Here is a 17,516-nt window from a genome sequence, read left to right on the forward strand (position 1 = left end):
AAATCCCAGACATGTCCTCTTTTGGAGGGCCAATATGCCCTCCGGGGGGATTTTTATACAGGTATTTTTTTTAAAAAAAAGTCCAGGGTGGGTGGGTTTGTTTATTTATTTATTGGGGGGGATTTTGGCTTGGGCTTGGGCTCCTCAGGCTCAGGGTGCTCTGCGTGTTGCGGCTGCGGCCAGCCCGAGCTGGGGAATGAGGCGTGTGGGCGCGGTGGCCCCGCGTACCTTCACATCTCTTTCCCCAGCTCGGGCTGGCAGTGAGAGAGGTGTAAATGCCTCGCAAATAAATATTATTAAATCAATAATGTCATCCAATGCACACTGAAATTACTGGAAAAGTTCCCACATTTTGAGGATAAAATATAAATTTAATATTAACAACTGGATCTCAAGAGCACTCATCTGAGGGTTCTTACAGAACACAAACATGAAATGGCTGATCCAACAAATATGCAACCTGTTACTGATTTTAGAATATGGGTCACTAACCTTTGACCCTCTGGAATCTGCTGGAGTACAGCTCCCACTACCCATTACTACTGCCTGGAACAGATGGAATCTGGTGTACAACAATTTCTGGAGGACCACAGGTTAGTCACCCCAGATGTATTCAGAAGGAGAAAAGTGTACGAAGTACACATTTTTTATTTCAACAGGTATATATTAACTTATATTATGCTGTTCTTCAGAAAAGTCAAGATCATTCAATAGATAAATGAAGAAAAAAGGTTGGAGAGACTTTGAATAAATTGTAGACAGGGAAATATAAACAAGAATTGGTATTGCCTGCAGCACAAAGAAATAACCCTTTAACTACTATAACATCAATGAACAAGCAAATCTTCTCCCTGTAACGGATCATAAACAAAAAGTTTAATTCTAACAAAATTCTGAAATGTTAAAAAGATAGTGTCAACTTGAAAAACTTAAGCATAATATACCTTGTAAGAAGCTTCACCTTTAATCCACAGCTCTGTTTACACACAGGCTTCCAATTCTGTGAGAATGGAAAATACGGGACATACAAGACCATTTCCAATTATAAGGTTCCCTTTTTATAGATGAAAAAAGACAGCATGTCTGGATGGAGCTTTTGCAAACAATTTGGATAATGGTCTTAACTTTTCTATTATCTGTTTCTTAACTGCATCTGGCTTTATGAACACATAGAAATACATATTTTACCGCAATAGAATGTACACACTGAAACAAGCCAGATGGGTAGGCTGAGGATTACAGATGCAAAGTGGACAGGAAATACCTCCAGTTACCACAAACTCTGTGATACCTGTGCACATACCACTAATAATCAGAGGCAGAACACATGGCAGATCATGCAAATATAAAATAGCACTTTTCATACTGCGTAGGAAGGAGATCTGTACAACACACCACTCTCATTTCTCAGTTGATTCCCACAGTTGTTTTCATGCCAAACAAGGACCATAAGAAGGTCCAATACAGACATGCCTGAAACCCAAACATGGACAAGGTTTTGCAAACAAATGATTAAACGATGAGATTGCCTAATTTGAGATGAGCTTTATTTTGTTTTAGTTCAGGCTTCCTCAAACTCGGCACTCCAGATGTTTTTGGCCTACAACTCCCATGACCAGTGGTCAGAGATGATGGGAATTAAACACCTGGTTAAGGCTTAATCATTTGTCCTACCATCCAACCCTAATTATTTCAAAGGCTCCTTCTGCTACATATAATATGTGAACATTCAATTAACAAATAAACCTCCCACCTTCCAATTAGCATGTTGTGCTAAGTTCACTGTTTACTCAGATTTCAATCTGCAAAGAAAATGCAACTGTTAAGAGCCATGCCCTTAACACGTGTGTTGTTTAGGCAATATGGGATGGTGTGGCTAATCCAAGCTTCCCCACCCACTACCTTGGTGCTGGAAGTCTATCAGTGGCATAGAGGCAGGCGCAAATTCCTTATTGGTCTGGTCCCTAGAAAAGACACATTCTGCTCACAGAAGGCATTTTGCGCCAGCAAATGCCTCAGCTAATGGAAGAGAGCAGAAGGTGATTTTTGCCAATTCCTCCTTCCTTGTATAGTCCCATCCATCCCTAAAAAATCTCCTCCAGGGTGTTAGGCAACATGGAAGAGTGACATGAGGGGAATTACTGCCAGAGAAAGGGACAGAAATCTTCTCCATTTCTCTTTGCTTAGTTTAGCAGAGGCCTCAGCATGATTGAAGACTCTCCCATGAGCAGAAGGTAACCATTGGAAACAGGGCCGGCCCACCCATGAGACAACAGCCTCGGGCGGCAGGATCCAATGGGGAACCCAATGTCAAACTTTCTTTCTCCCTTTGTTCCTGTTGTAGATCGTCCCTCACCCCTTCTACCCTGGTGAAGCAGGGTGCCATTTTAGGGTCTGCTTCAAGTGCCAAAATGTCTTAGGCTGGCACTGAATGGATACAATCTTGTCTATTTTCTTAGATGACCCACTACTGGGACTACTTCAAGTATTCATAAAAGACCAGACACACTGTGAGGGAAAAAGGCACCTACACATCTGAGCTATTACTACCATATCTCAATCACTGTCAGCAAGAAAATGTAATTCAGTGTAATGACTTCTGACTAACTCTTTTAATCCTTCAATTTACAAATGAAGCAGTCAGTCTTCATGCTGTCAGCTAAAATATCGTAGAAGATTCTCAAAACAATCCCTCAGAACTTGTCCCAAGATCATTCATTCTATGATTTTTTTTTAAAAAAAGATTCCTTAAGCACATCTCTTAAAGACTACTGGAGATGCCAATATGTTTAAAATATAATCTTGCTCACTTTGCCCACTTTTTGAAGAGAAAGCAACTACATATCACTTGTACATTTTGGTGTTTGTCAGCCTAAAAACAAAACGGTTTTATTTTTCTCCCAAAGGCACACTTGACATCTGGTTTGAAGATCTCATTGAACTTTAGCATATTTTAAACTATAGTTTAATGTGACGTTCTAACTACACCACTGAATGCCTTCTCAGAGACAAAAACATTGCTTCAGAGAATCAGCATCAGTAAAATGCCAAAAGAATGTCCTTCTCCCCCTCTTTCAAGATAATGGGACCCCTTTGATCACAGCAGGAAGAAAGAGAAGAAAGAGAATTAGACGGGGGAAATTGAAGGTGAAAATCAAGTTCCATTGGGTCAGTAGGTCAATACCTAAAATGGAAAATGATTTCACCGCAAAAGAAAGAGAAGCAATTACACTAAAAACATATGTTATACAATTAACCACATACAATTGCATGATAATTGCAATGTTTCAGTTTAGTCAAAACAGAACCAATAGAACGTATTTTACATATTATTTCTTTTCAGCACTGGGGTGACATTCAATTTTTATTGCTACAATTTTAATGCTTGGAAAATATTAAAGAACACTTTGAAGCAGTCTGAGCAATCATTAGAATATTGATAGATTTCAGTTTCTAACCCACCTGTCAGTTTAATCTACACCCTGGGGGTACCTTTATCTAAGGGTTGGAATCCTATAGAAAATCTTGAAGAACTTGTTAAGCAGCACAATTCAGGCAGTTCCAGAGACACAACTCACAGTTCCAGATACACATTATCTATGATTCTCTACAAAGCAATCTTTGACAGATGGATGCAGGCCACACAGTCAATCACCTATCTATATATATATAAATGTTCACACTGCGTGCGCAGATGTACCCCCCTTCCTCCATAACCGCTGAACTGAATTCCAACAAATTTGGCCACAACGTTCCATGCCCATCAGGGAGGGATCTGGCAAAAAAAAATTATCAAAAAACCACACCTTTCACACCTAAAATAATGATTAAATGCAAAAGAGTGACGCCCCTATTAGAAATCACCAGCAAAAGCTCTGAAGACTCCAACAGCATCCAACAGAAAGGCAGATCGCACGCTGCTGCCTCCAAAGCCGCGCCACCAGATGACATCACAAAATTCCACAGCAACCAACTGAAAACAGGCCTTTTGCAGCAACAAGGCCCAACATTGCCCAGCAGACTGAATAGGCCGCAGCAGACTAGGCCACTTTCCAGACAAGGCCAAGTGGAGGTAGGAGCCTGCCTGAGGGGGGTGGGGGCGAATAGGGGGCAGGGATAGGTAATGGGTCAGAACAGGGTGGGGGGAGGCATAGGGATGAAACCTGCCCTCTCCACAGTATCTCGCCTCGGCTTTGCAGACTAGGCCACTTTCCTGACTAAGCCAAGTGGAGGTAGGGGCCTGCCTGGGGGGGGGGCGCGAATAGGTCATAGGTTGGGCCAGCGTGGGCCCAATCGCAGGGATGAACTGGGGGATGGGGGGAGGGACAGAACAGGGTGGGGGGAGACACAGGGATGTGCCTATGTAAACATAACACACGAAAAACAGGGGGACTCTGAAGGTGAGGGGAGTCTGACATGGGACTCTGAGGCTCCATTGAAACAGACTGAGCCACCACAACGCGTGGCAGGGCCAACTAGTAGAGTCATATAATTTCAGAGAAGAATCAAAAGCATACTAAATTCACTCTCAATTCTTCATTTGCAGTCTTGACTTGAATTCAAGTCAGCACTGAACTTAAAAGCTAGCCCTGATTATAGAGCAGGCTTCCTCAAACTTGGCCCTTCAGATGTTTTGGGACTACAATTCCCATCATCCCTGACCACTGGTCCTGCTAGCTAGGGATCATAGGAGTTGTAGGCCAAAAACATCTGGAGGGCCGAGTTTGAGGAAGCCCGTTAAAGAGGAACAATCAAGAGTACATTCTAAGCCTCTCAATTGTTCCTTTGCAACCTACAGGTTTACCAACTCCACAGCTGGGATTGACAAAATATTTTTTACTGGATACCCACCCTTTTTCCTTTGCAAAGTGTGCAAAGCTGAGTGTGCGCAAGTTACATGCACGTAAATTGTGAGTTACCTGCATAGTGGCCAGGGTAACAATGTAATCAGGCAAGGTAAGAGATGGGTAGAGCAGCAAGCAGATGCCACCACCTGGGACCAGTGAAGATCTATTGGAGCTGCTGAGCTTTAAAAGTCCAGAGGTAGCAGTCAGGAAGGAGAGTTTTATGGAGAGAGCAGAGATATAGACTGTAGTTCTCTGCTAGCTGGGAGGTAAGACGTCCCAGACCACCTCAGCCCTCTGGGCTGAGAATACTGGTCCTAACCAATAGTGATGACCTGCTTAGTGGGGTAGAAGTGGCAGGATCATTAGGTGGGAGAGATAATGCTCTTCTTGAGTTTATTGTTCAGCGGAAAGGAGCAACCAAGCATACTAAGACTCAAATCCTAGACTTTAAGAAAGCCGACTTCAGAAAACTTAGGGAAACGCTGGGTGAGATCCCATGGACAGAAATACTAAAAGGGAAGGGAGTTCACGATGGTTGGGAGTTTGTTAAAAGAGAGATATTAAAAGCACAAATTCAGGCAATACCAATGAGACGGAAACATGGAAGGTGCCTAAAGAAGCCAGGGTGGCTATCTAAAGAACTTTTAACTGAGTTAAGATTTAAAAGGGATATGTACAAAAAATGGAAAAGGGGGGAAATCACCAGAGAGGAATTCAAACATATAGCCAGCACGTGTAGAGACAAAGTCAGAAAAGCTAAAGCATAGAAAGCAACAAAAAGGGTTTTCATGGGTATGTCCGTAGCAAAAGGAAGAACAAGGAAACAGTGGGGTCACTTAGAGGAGAAGATGGTGAAATGCAAACAGGGGACAGAGAAAGGGCAGAACTCCCCAATGCCTTCTTTGCATCAGTCTTCTCCAAAAAAGAAAACAATGCCCGACCTGAAGAATATGGAGCAGATGATTCAGCAGGGGAAACACAGCCCAGAATAAGTAAGGAGGTAGTACAAGAATACTTGGCTAGTTTAGTTGTATTCAAGTCTCCAGGGCCAGATGAACTACATCCAAGAGTATTAAAAGAACTGGCAGAGGTGATTTCAGAACCACTGGCAATAATCTTTGAAAATTCCTGGAGAACAGGCGAAGTTCCAGCAGACTGGAGGAGGGCAAATGTTGTCCCTATTTTCAAGAAGGGGAAAAGAGAGGACCCAAAGAATTACCGCCCAGTCAGCCTGACATCAATACCAGGAAAGATTCTACAGCAGATCATTAAGCAAACAGTCTGTGAGCACCTAGAAAGAAACTCTGTGATCACTAAAAGTCAGCATGGGTTTCTGAAAAATAAGTCATGTCAGACTAATCTGATCTCATTTTTTGACAGAATTACAAGCCTGGTAGATGAAGGGAACGCTGTGGATGTAGCCTATCTTGATTTCAGCAAGGCCTTTGACAAGGTGCCCCACGATATTCTTGTAAAGAAGCTGGTAAAATGTGGGCTAGACAATGCTACCATTCAGTGGATTTGTAACTGGCTTACTGACCGAACCCAAAGGGTGCTCATCAATGGCTCCTCCTCATCCTGGAGAGTAGTGACTAGTGGGGTGCCACAGGGTTCTGTCTTGGGCCCAGTCTTATTCAACATCTTTATCAATGACTTGGATGATGGGCTTGAGGGCATCCTGAGCAAGTTTGCAGACGACACCAAATTGGGAGCGGTGGCTAATACCCCAGAGGACAGGATCACACTTCAAAATGACCTTAACAGATTAGACAACTGGGCCAAAGCAAACAAGATGAATTTTAACAAGGAGAAATGTAAGGCAAAAAAAATGAAAGGCACAAATACAGGATGGGTGACATCTGGCTTGAGAGCAGTACATGTGAAAAGGATCTATGAGTCTGGGTAGACCACAGACTTGACATGAGTCAGCAGTGTGATGCAGCAGCTAAAAAAGCCAATGCAATTCTGGGCTGCATCAATAGGAGTATAGCATCTAGATCTAGGGAAGTAATAGTACCACTGTATTCTGCTCTGGTCAGACCTCACCTGAAGTACTGTGTCCAGTTCTGGGCACCACAGTTCAAGAAGGATACTGACAAGCTGGAACGTGTCCAGAGGAGGGCAACCAAAATGGTCAAAGGCCTGGAAACGATGCCTTATGAGGAACGGCATAGGGAGCTGGGTATGTTTAGCTTGGAGAAGAGAAGGTTAAGGGGTGATATGATAGCCATGTTCAAATATATGAAAGGATGTCATATGGAGGAGGGAGAAAGGTTGTTTTCTGCTGCTCCAGAGAAGCGGACACGGAGCAATGGATTCAAACTTCAAGAAAGATTCCACCTAAACATTAGGAAGAACTTCCTGACAGTAAGAGCTGTTCGGCAGTGGAATTTGCTACCAAGGAGTGTGGTGGAGTCTCCTTCTTTGGAGGTCTTTAAGCAGAGGCTTGACAGCCATATGTCAGGAATGCTCTGATGGTGTTTCCTGCTTGGCAAGGGGTTGGACTGGATGGCCCTTGTGGTCTCTTCCAACTCTATGATTCTATGATTCTACTGCAGAACTGATCCTAGAGGGTAACCTTAGTCCCAGTCACCAAACACTATTGCCAAAATTATCTAGCAACAATCGTTAATCAGATCTTCAAGAGAAAATAAATTTCACAGCTATGGGATAACCTTCATGTAAAACATTTGTTGTTTAGTCGTCTTAGTTGTGTTCGGCTCTCCATGACCCCATGAACCAGAGCATGCCTTGTTAACTCTTACTTCCTTCTCAAAGTTTCTCCTTTTTTATGTCCATGGAGTTTTCATGGCAAAATACTGGAGTGGGTTGCCAGTTCCTTCTCCACATGTAAAACATAACCACTACTTAAAATCTGGAATTTCTGTAGCACAGCTAATATTTTAGGTTGCTATCAACAGGTATTGGTGTCAACAAAAACAGGAATTTGTATTTAATCTATTACAATCCTAAATGCCATCAGTCCCTCAGGTCAGTGGACTTGCACACAGCTGTGTGTGTAATTACATAGGTTCAGTATTGCCTTCCAGTCCTCAACAGATTTTGGCAGATTAGATAGCAATCCTACACACGTTTACCTGTAAATTCCACTGAGAGAGTAAGTCCATTGTGAGAGTACTTGTGTATCAAACTTTGTTTGATAACAAATATAATAGGAAATAAAACCCTTAATTGCATAATATAAGTAATGGTGTAAAAAAGGAAAATCTGTATTGAAGTCTCATCCTATAGTCTTTACACAATAGGTTCTGTGACCAGAGTAAAACATATTCTTGACAATTACATATAAGAAATTGTTCGATTTACTTTGTTTTCTTAGTGGTTTGTTCTACAACATTTTACATTTTTTTTTTGAACTTTTAAAAGCTGGAATATTTGGGAAACAGGGGTTATTTCTATTAGCATGCAATAATGCAGCCTTAATATACTGTAACTTAAAGTCTGAAAGTATGCAGTATTAGGACTGAATCATATACACTAATGCCTTTGGGAAGTAACTTTAGCCAAATATTTTTTGGTCACTATTGATATAATGAACCTGTAATTAGCTGATTTCAAATGTATGAATAGATCTTTTGTCTTCAATGGTTAAATTAAGATATCTTTTTAAAACAGCAACATATGAAAATAGTGCTTATGTTCAAATCACCGGCATAAAAAATATAAAAATATTAGGAAATAAGGAAATATAAGGAAAAAAGAAATCTAAAAATAAAAATGGCTCAGTTTAAGGATGCAGATCTCATGCCAGAAAGACATATATTTGCTGTGTATCTGTACACAATAAACTGTGATGTTATATCAGCATTGCAGATAGGACCAAGTTGCTGCATTATGAACCATTTTAGGAGACTCGTTAAATTATTTGAAATACTTACAGTATCTCCTGCTTCATAGCTCCAAGATGCACTCAAAGCAGTTCACAAAAGATTCTCAAAATAAAGTTATACTCAAATATAGTAAAGCAATGGTTCCCAATTAGGGGTCCGGGGACCCCTGGGGGTCCACGGAGTACACCCAGGGGGTACACGGCCGCATCCCTTGCCTCCCCCAACTAATTTTTTGTCATTTTTGCATGGTAATAGCACAAATTTTATGGTCTGTTTTAGCGCTGTGTGATTTTTCAATAGATTGGCCAGAATCAGTTTTGAAATCCATTGCAGTAAAATTTTTGACCTGCCAATACATAGCAATGTTTCACTCCTCAGGCTGAGGGAAAACAGGGCAGCCGATTGCGAAACCCTGCCTTCCCCTCACACGGACAGATCATCATCACTTCAAGGCACCATGGCACTACCTTCCCCTGGCACTGAGGCAAAGCAGCCTTTCTTAGTCAGCAAGAAAGCAGCAGCAGCCACAGTGCGCGTGCATCTTCACTGGCTGCCACCGCTCGCTGCCCTGCTGATGGCGGCTTGAAGTACCCCCTCATCCCCTTCCACTCAAACCATGCGGTGGAAGTGACTCTGCTTCCTCTCCCCCCCCCCCATCCAACCTCCGTGGCTGGTCCTTCCCTCAACCCCACTAGGCCTGGCTGATACATTGCCCAGGACCAGCATGAGGGACAGACTGCAACTACGGCTTCAGTCAGCGGTGTATCATGGGTGAAACTGCTGCCTCCTGAGTCCCTCTGCATGCAAGCAGGTATGGGATCGTGGCTGCTCAGCTGGGGAAATGCAAGCTCTGTCCCAGCTCTCCATTGAGAGGCATGCAGTTGCATTCCCCTCAAGAGGGAAGTTTAACACCCACCTTGCCTCCAGCACGAGCCAGCGAGGGGGTGAGGTCTCTGTTAGACTTCCCCCCACCCTCTACCACCGCCTGGTCCATCTTGGGGGGGGGGAGCACACATCAGGATATCATGATGCTAAGCAGCTGATATATCATGATGTTGAAAACCAGCTATCACCCAGCCCTAGTCTGTTTTTTAGTATCCCTAAAATCCATTGCTTATTAGGAGCTACCCCACATTTTGTTCAAAAAATTGCTTTGCAGAGGTAGCTACCATAGAGTTATCAAAAATTTCAAAAGTAGGGGGTCCATGGCTTGTCCTCAGTAATTAGCTGATTGGGAACCACTGTAGTAGAGGAACTGTATGGTGCCCACATGGAACCACAATTAATCAGGCAGCATTTTGGGGCCTCTTTTAATTGATCCCCGACGTCACACAGCTCCCAGCAAAAGGAATCTTGGAACTACTGGATCTTGCTCAACCAGTCCATGATGGAGAAAAAGTTCTTTAGATGGTATACTACATCACCTATTAAAACCCCAAAAACATTTGAATGTTCTCGTTGGCCTTCTTAAAAGAATGTTTTACAGCTTAATCTTATCCATGTATACTCAAGCACAAGCCACACTAAAGTTACATCCACACCATACATTTAGATCACCCCTATACCACTTTAACAGTCATTGGTTCCTGCAAGGAATCCTGGGAATTGCAACTTGTTATGGCTGTTGAGAGGAGACCACTCACAAAGCTATCCTCAGCATTCTTAACAACTACATTTCCTATGAATCTTTGGGAGACACCATGACTGCTAAAATGGTATAGGGGTGATTTAAACGTATGCTATGGATGTGATCCAAGTTTGATGAGATTTTACTTCCAAGTTCATGTGCAGTCTTAGAAACAAGCTTCTCCCCATCTATTGCCTGACTAACTAACTTTTGGAAGTAGAAAGCATATATGGCCAAATAAGCAACTTGGCATGTGGCTGGTTGAGAGAAGGGTGTCAAAGTCCGGGGCAGGGGAAAACCTGACCCAATGCATGCAGCCACTATATCTCTGAAGATGAGAGGACACAGAGCAGGTCTTTTGCTGAACACTTATTGTGGGCAGGTTCATAGCAGGATGTAATTTAAGGGTTTAAAGAATGGAAGAACTTTATTTTATGTATATGTAACCTTCTTTTATGTATATGGAACCTTTTTTTGTTACATTTTACTTTACTTTCTATATAATATATTTTTGTTAACCGATGGGTGGTGTATTTTCTTTTTACTTTTGTGGTGTAACATTTACCAGTAAATTCAATTATATATATATATATATATATATATATATATATATATATATATACATACACATACACACACACACACACACACACACACACACACACACACACACACACACACACTAGCTGGCCCTGCTGTGGCTCAGTCTGTTAAATGGAGCCTCAGAGTACCCCTGTTTTACGTGTGTTATGTTTACACAGGCACATCCCTGTGACTCCCCCCCACCTTGTTCCGACCCATTACCTATCCCGCCCCCTCCTCCCCCCACCCCCGGCTCATCCCTGTGATTGGGCCCACCCTGTACCAACCCATGACCTATCCCGCCCCCCCATCCCCCACCCCCACCCAGGCAAGCCCCCACCTCCACTCGGCCTAGTCTGGAAAGCGGCCTAGTCTGCAAAGCCAAGCCGAGATCCTGTGGAGAGGAAAGCTTTCCTAGGTGCAGTACCAGTGTAGCCGTCGCTAGAGAGCGCTGGTTTGCAACCTCTCCTGTGCTCCCAGCATGCACGTTCGTATGATTTGTGAGTTCTGAAACACAGGGTTTTGGGGGTTTTACCTGGCAGAGGTGCGACATCTGTCTTAGCAAACTTTCCTATAGCCTTCAGACATGTGATGTGTCAAAATTTCACCTCAACTGGTCAAGCGGTTTTGGTGAAAACTGGAAACACACCCACATACCCAGTTTACATTTATATATATATACTAGCTGGCGCAGCCACACATTGCTGTGGCTCATCCCTGTGACTACCCCCACCCTGTTCTGACCCATGACCTATTCTGCCCCCTCCTCCCCCACCCACCCCAGCTCATCCCTATGACTCCCCCCCACCCTGTCCCGACCAATGACCTCTTCTGTTCCCTCCCCCCTGGCTCATCCCTGTGACTCCCCCAACTCTGTCCAGACCCATGACCTATTCTGCCCCTCCTCCCCCCACCCCCGGGTCATCCCTGTGATTCCCCCCACTCTGTCCCGACCCATGACCTATTCTGTCCCAATCCCTCTCATCCCAAACATTTAAACATTTAAGCATTACTAGTACAGTAGTACTATAACACAACAGTTGTAACAATATAAGTAAAAATTTGTCAGTTTTAGAGTTAGACCCATATATCGTGTTTTATTGAAATATTGTGATGTTTATCTGGTAATATGCTGAAAATCAGGTATTGCCCAGCCCTACCAGGGATACTAAAGTTTAGACATACTATAATGAAATGCAATATTCATTTTCCCCCTGCAGTAAATTTCTGGTGACAAAATTAAAACTATGCCTCATTTGGGAAATGGGAAAATGAAACTAGATTATATTAGTTCTTATAAACTGCAACTGCTTATGGTGCTTGCAAGAGCATTTTGCTTCAGGTATTTGAAACTTAATACTACTAAAATATTCTCTGCTGGATATTGTTACAGTGGAATTCCAAGTATTTCCTGCAGTTTGAGTTCAAGATTATACTTGACTAGTGCTGAGAAGTACAAAAAAAAAGTATCTAAATGGGCACATTTGTTTTGTGTCCCATTTCCTACTTTAACAGAATGAACTGCTAGTTTGGATCAATGAATTTAGACACCATGTAGATTCATTGTAGTTTTAACTATGTCATGTGTCTTATGTTCCTTACCTATAAGATGTTTACTGTACAGGTCAACCTGCATTCCCTTGTAGGTAGATTGAAAATTGCAGCAACCATTTTAATAATATTACTGAGTGCAATCCTATGCAACTTTACTAAAAAGTAAACACAAAGCTTATAGAGCTTACACCCGAGAACAGTGTTTCTCAACCTTTTCTGACTGTGTCCCCCTTCCGACCTTGTTTCCTGCCTGTGGCCTCTCCTGTCTTACAGGTAGAAAGGTAGCTATTTAAATGTTTTGTTTGTAAATAGATCATGACCATGTTTTATTTATTAAAACTCATTTGTCACAGATATGGCCCCTGGGGACACCCAGGATATTTCAAGGGGGTCTCGGGTGAAAATCGCGTTAATGGGGGGCCACGGCACGAGACTGTGTAAACTGTGTCTGGAACTATGTAAAACTTGCTAAATCCTCAGGAATATCACACCTGTGGCCTTAGCCACAGTAAAAAAAAAACACCTTGTGTGTGATGTATGGTAATTTCTGACTGTTTGTAGAGGGGATGTCCTTCTCCACACCAAAATGAAAGCCCTTAAAAGAGAGGTTTCTTCTTGATTCTGGGTCTCTCTTGCCTCCTTGCTGGGGGGAGGAGGGGGGGCCTCTGCTGCAACAGAGAAATAAAGATCTGCCTTGCTTTCACTGCATCCTGCCTCCATCCATTCATTTCTGACCGATCATGGACTTAGGGGGCTCAGTCCCTTGGGGGGTGGGGCAGCAAAAGCAAACCACCCCTACCGGTATTTTTCATTATCACAACAAAACATTTTAATAGCTACCTTTCTACCATAGAATCATATAATCATAGAGTTGGAAGAGACCACAAGGGCCATCCAGTCCAACCCCCTGCCAAGCAGGAAACACCATCAAAGCATTCCTGACATATGGCTGTCAAGCGTCTGCTTAAAGACCTCCAAAGAAGGAGACTCCGCCACACTCCTTGGCAGCAAATTCCACTGTCGAACAGCTCTTATTGTCAGGAAGTTCTTCCTAATGTTTAGGTGCAATCTTCTTTCTTGTACTGTAGTTTGAATCCATTGCTCCGTGTCCACTTCTCTGGAGCAGCAGAAAACAACATTTCTCCCTCCCCTATATGACATCCTTTTATATACAGTATTTGAACATGGCTATCATATCACCCCTTAACCTTCTCTTCTCCAGGCTAAACATACCCAACTCCCCAAGCTGTTCCTCATAGGGCATCGTTTCCAGGTCTTTGACCATTTTGGTTGCCCTCCTCTGGACACGTTCCAGCTTGTCAGTATCCTTCTTGAACTGTGGTGCCCAGAACTGGACACAGTACTCCAGATGAGGTCTGACCAGAGCAGAATACAGTGGTACTATTACTTCCCTTGATCTAGATGCTATACTCCTATTGATGCAGCCCAGAATTGCATTGGCTTTTTTAGCTGCTGCACCACACTGTTGATTCATGTCAAGTTTGTGGTCTACCAAGACTCCTAGATCCTTTTTACATGTACTGATCTCAAGCCAGGTGTCACCCATCCTGTATTTGTGCCTTTCATTTTTTTTGCCCAAGTGTAGTACTTTACATTTCTCTCTGTTAAAATTCATCTTGTTTGCTTTGGCCCAGTTCTCTAATTTGTTAAGGTTGTTTTGAAGTGTGATCCTGTCCTCTGGGGTATTAGCCACTGCTCCCAATTTGGTGTCGTCTGCAAACTTGATCAGGATGCCCTCAAGCCCATCATCCAAGTCATTGATAAAGATGTTGAATAAGACTGGGCCCAAGACAGAACCCGGTAGGACAGGAGGGGCCACAGGAAGGAAACAAGGTTGGAAGAGGACACAGTTAGAAAAGGTTGAGAAACACTGTGCTAGAGTGACAATTATGTAAATTTCCACAGAAAGTCATCCTGCTAAAACAACTCATTTCATTGTTTCAATCCTTGCAGTTGCCTTCCGCCAGTCTCACTTCACTGCATATTGGGCCTCTCAATTTAGCCTGGTCTGCGTCACTGGAATGCTTTTTGCAGCTGATGAAACTTCACTATGCAAATCCCAGGAAATTATGCTGGATAAAGTTATTTAACATGCACCACAGCATCATGGAATTATCCAGTTTTCTACTATTCTTTTATTTATTTCCTAAAACACAGTAGGAGGCCATTTTAAAAGTAAATTCATAGTAAAGTAATTCACCTACAAAGCTTACTGATTTCAAGGATAAAACTCAACAAATTTTCATCAGAAATACAGTGAAAGCAAAGCAGGCTTCCTAGTAAGGTGGGAAACCAATTGCAAAACTTTCAAGCACTGAGGTAGCCACGAATCTTTTCAGATTTAAATAAATTCAAGCCCCAACTTTTTAATGTTACTCAGTTTACAGAATACACACATACACCACACACACTCCATTGTCATACAACGACACTTGCATTTCTTCAGCTTTCCAATCTTTATGCAAACTGTACCCCACAATTCAATAGGCAGTTTAATTGTGCATATGAATTGTGTATACTTGGCAAATAGGAAGGACTTTCCCTTTATAACCTGACCTGTGTATGTCTAATTAAAAATACGTATTTAACTCACAAGACTGACTTGTCATATACACATCTACTGCCAAGAGCCCTGTATTTCTTTCCCTTCCCTCGTTATTAGCAACAGCCATCATCAGACTGGGTTGGGTCCTAGCTGTTTTGACCCTTTGCCTGAATATGCAATTGAAGCAAGTTACCGGGTTTCCTTATGCCCAAGCAAATTTGTCCCTCCCAGGAGGGACACATCTAGTACATGCTGGCCCAGCGCTGGCCAAAAAAGCCTGCTTCCTGCACTGCTTTTTCGGGCAACATTGGGCCCTTTGTGGCTGACTCACCCCACGTGGCCAAGCCGTCGATCTGCAGTGGCAGCTTCTCCAGGACAGGCAGGGGCTCGATAGCAACATGCAGGGTGGCGGCGGCTACGTGGGACCCGGCCACTCCCTCGCTGGTAGGGTGCAAATGTCCTGGCCCACCGAGAAGACTCTGGAGACGGTGCTCCTTAAGAGTCCACTCCGGAGCAGCAGACGCCCCAGACGCCTCCTTCCAGGCCCAGCCCAGGCCCAGCCCAACATTTCTGGCTCCCGCTTCACTTCCGCAGCCACTCCACTCTGGGAAACTCCCCAGGAGCCCAGTCGGAGCTCCTTCCCCGCTTCTGCTCTGAGGGGTTTTCCTCTTGGTAGCAGAGCCTCCTGCAGGCATTGCAGCCTCAGCCATTTCTGTTTATTATCTGGCAACACAAAAGGATTCTCCTTCTCAACAATAAGAGGGAGTCTGTTGTGTAAAACAAACCACTATTGGGAATCTGTTCGCAGGGCCAAATCAGGCCACTCTTCAGGGTATTTTGCAAGCCTGGAGGGCGCCTGGGAGGGGGGCCAGGAGGGACTAGGAGGCAGTGCCTGGGGCACCTTGCAGCCCCAGTGCCACCCTGGGCATCCCACACCCCTTCCTACACTACTACTTAAGAGATGCTTTCGTGATTACTGTAACGTGTGTAGGTTCATACAAGAACAGTGTCTTTCAGATACCCAGGTCCCAAATCATGTAGGCTTTAATGGTAAATCACCGTCTTGTATTGAGAGCACCAACACTGGAAGCCAACACAGCCAGTGTCATCCTTGCATAATATGGCTCCCATCAGACCCTTTCCACTGCTTTTGCACCAACTGGAGTTTCCAGATGGCTTTCAAGGGCAGCTCATTGCAGTAAACTAATCTAGAAATGACCAAAACATACTTGAAGAGAAGCAGTGCCCATGCAAAACAAATTTGTTCTTAAGTAGGCACAGTTAGTGGGATCAGGTTGTCAAGCCCTGTAATTAATGTCTATAAACTCCTTTAAGAACAACTTTTTAAGATATTAAAGTGCCATCTAATCTTCAGTTATGTATTGTAACTGTCAGAACCATTCAGATTAGAAGATACGGGTTACCTCGTTTGACACTTGGGTCCTAAACAATGAACAAATTCCATGGTAATTGGTAAGGATAGTATACAGCAGTCAGGGCCGTCTTAAGGATATCCAGCGCCGTGGTGCAAAATCCCTCTGGCGCCCCCCCCCCACGGGCTTGCTAGGCGCCGTTGGAACGGCAGCTAGCAAGCCTGCTGTTGCGAGGGGGTGTGGCAGGAACAGTGCACCGAAAGGAGCCCTTTCGGGCGCTGTTCCTGCCGCCCCCCCTCGCCTGGGCAGGCTTGCTAGGCACCGTTCGAATGGTTGCTAGCAAGCCTGCTGTTGCGAGGGGCGTGGCGGGAACAGCGCACCAAAAGGAGAACTTTCTGGCACTGCTCCCAACGCCGCCCCGCCTGGCCTCGCCTCCACATGGGCCACCCAGCTCCCCCACTCGCTGGGGCGCCCCTGAGAGGCCGGTGCCCTGGCGCAACACGCCAGTCAGCCCAGTAGGAAGGACGGCTCTGACAGCAGTGTTTCTCAACTGGGGGGCATATGGTCCCCCAGGGGCCCCCAGAATATTCCAAGGGGATCACAGCTATAAATTGCATAAATGGGGAGCCACAGCACGAGGCAAGGAGACCAAAGTGGGAAGTGAGAAGTGAAGAAAAAAATCTTTTTCTTTTTTTAAAATCCTGGGTCTAGTGCTCCTTTTTGCCACATGCATTTTCTTGGAGCAGTCCTGGTTTGTTTCCAGCGGGAGAGGGAAATCACTGAGACTCCCAATCCTGAACCCCCAGGTCAGGTAAATGCAATGGTGGAGTGGCAATGGAATAGGGCTGGGCCAGCCAGAGCTGTTTGTTGCTGCCACTAGTGCTGGGTCCAATGGCAGCCTGGGCCTAACTCTGCAAGGAGCATAGTGCAATCCACCCCAGCGCCTAGCTAAGCGGGGTCGACTGGTGCTGCTGACTTGCTGACAGGCATCCCCAAACTTCGGCCCTCCAGATGTTTTGGACTACAATTCCCATCTTCCCCGACCACTGGTCCTGATCATGGGAGTTGTAGGCCAAAACATCTGGAGGGCCGCAGTTTGGGGATGCCTGATCTAGT

General features: G+C 44.2%; 1 protein-coding gene across 13 annotated transcripts in view; it reads right to left on the reverse strand.

The window, feature by feature from the left end:
* The window catches only part of WDPCP (WD repeat containing planar cell polarity effector), a 215,590-nt gene that overhangs the window by 195,977 nt on the left and 2,097 nt on the right, over window positions 1-17,516 (reverse strand). The gene's annotated exons all lie outside the window — the stretch shown is intronic.

This window comes from Zootoca vivipara, chromosome 3, assembly GCF_963506605.1.
Source record: "Zootoca vivipara chromosome 3, rZooViv1.1, whole genome shotgun sequence".
NCBI lineage: Eukaryota > Metazoa > Chordata > Lepidosauria > Squamata > Lacertidae > Zootoca > Zootoca vivipara.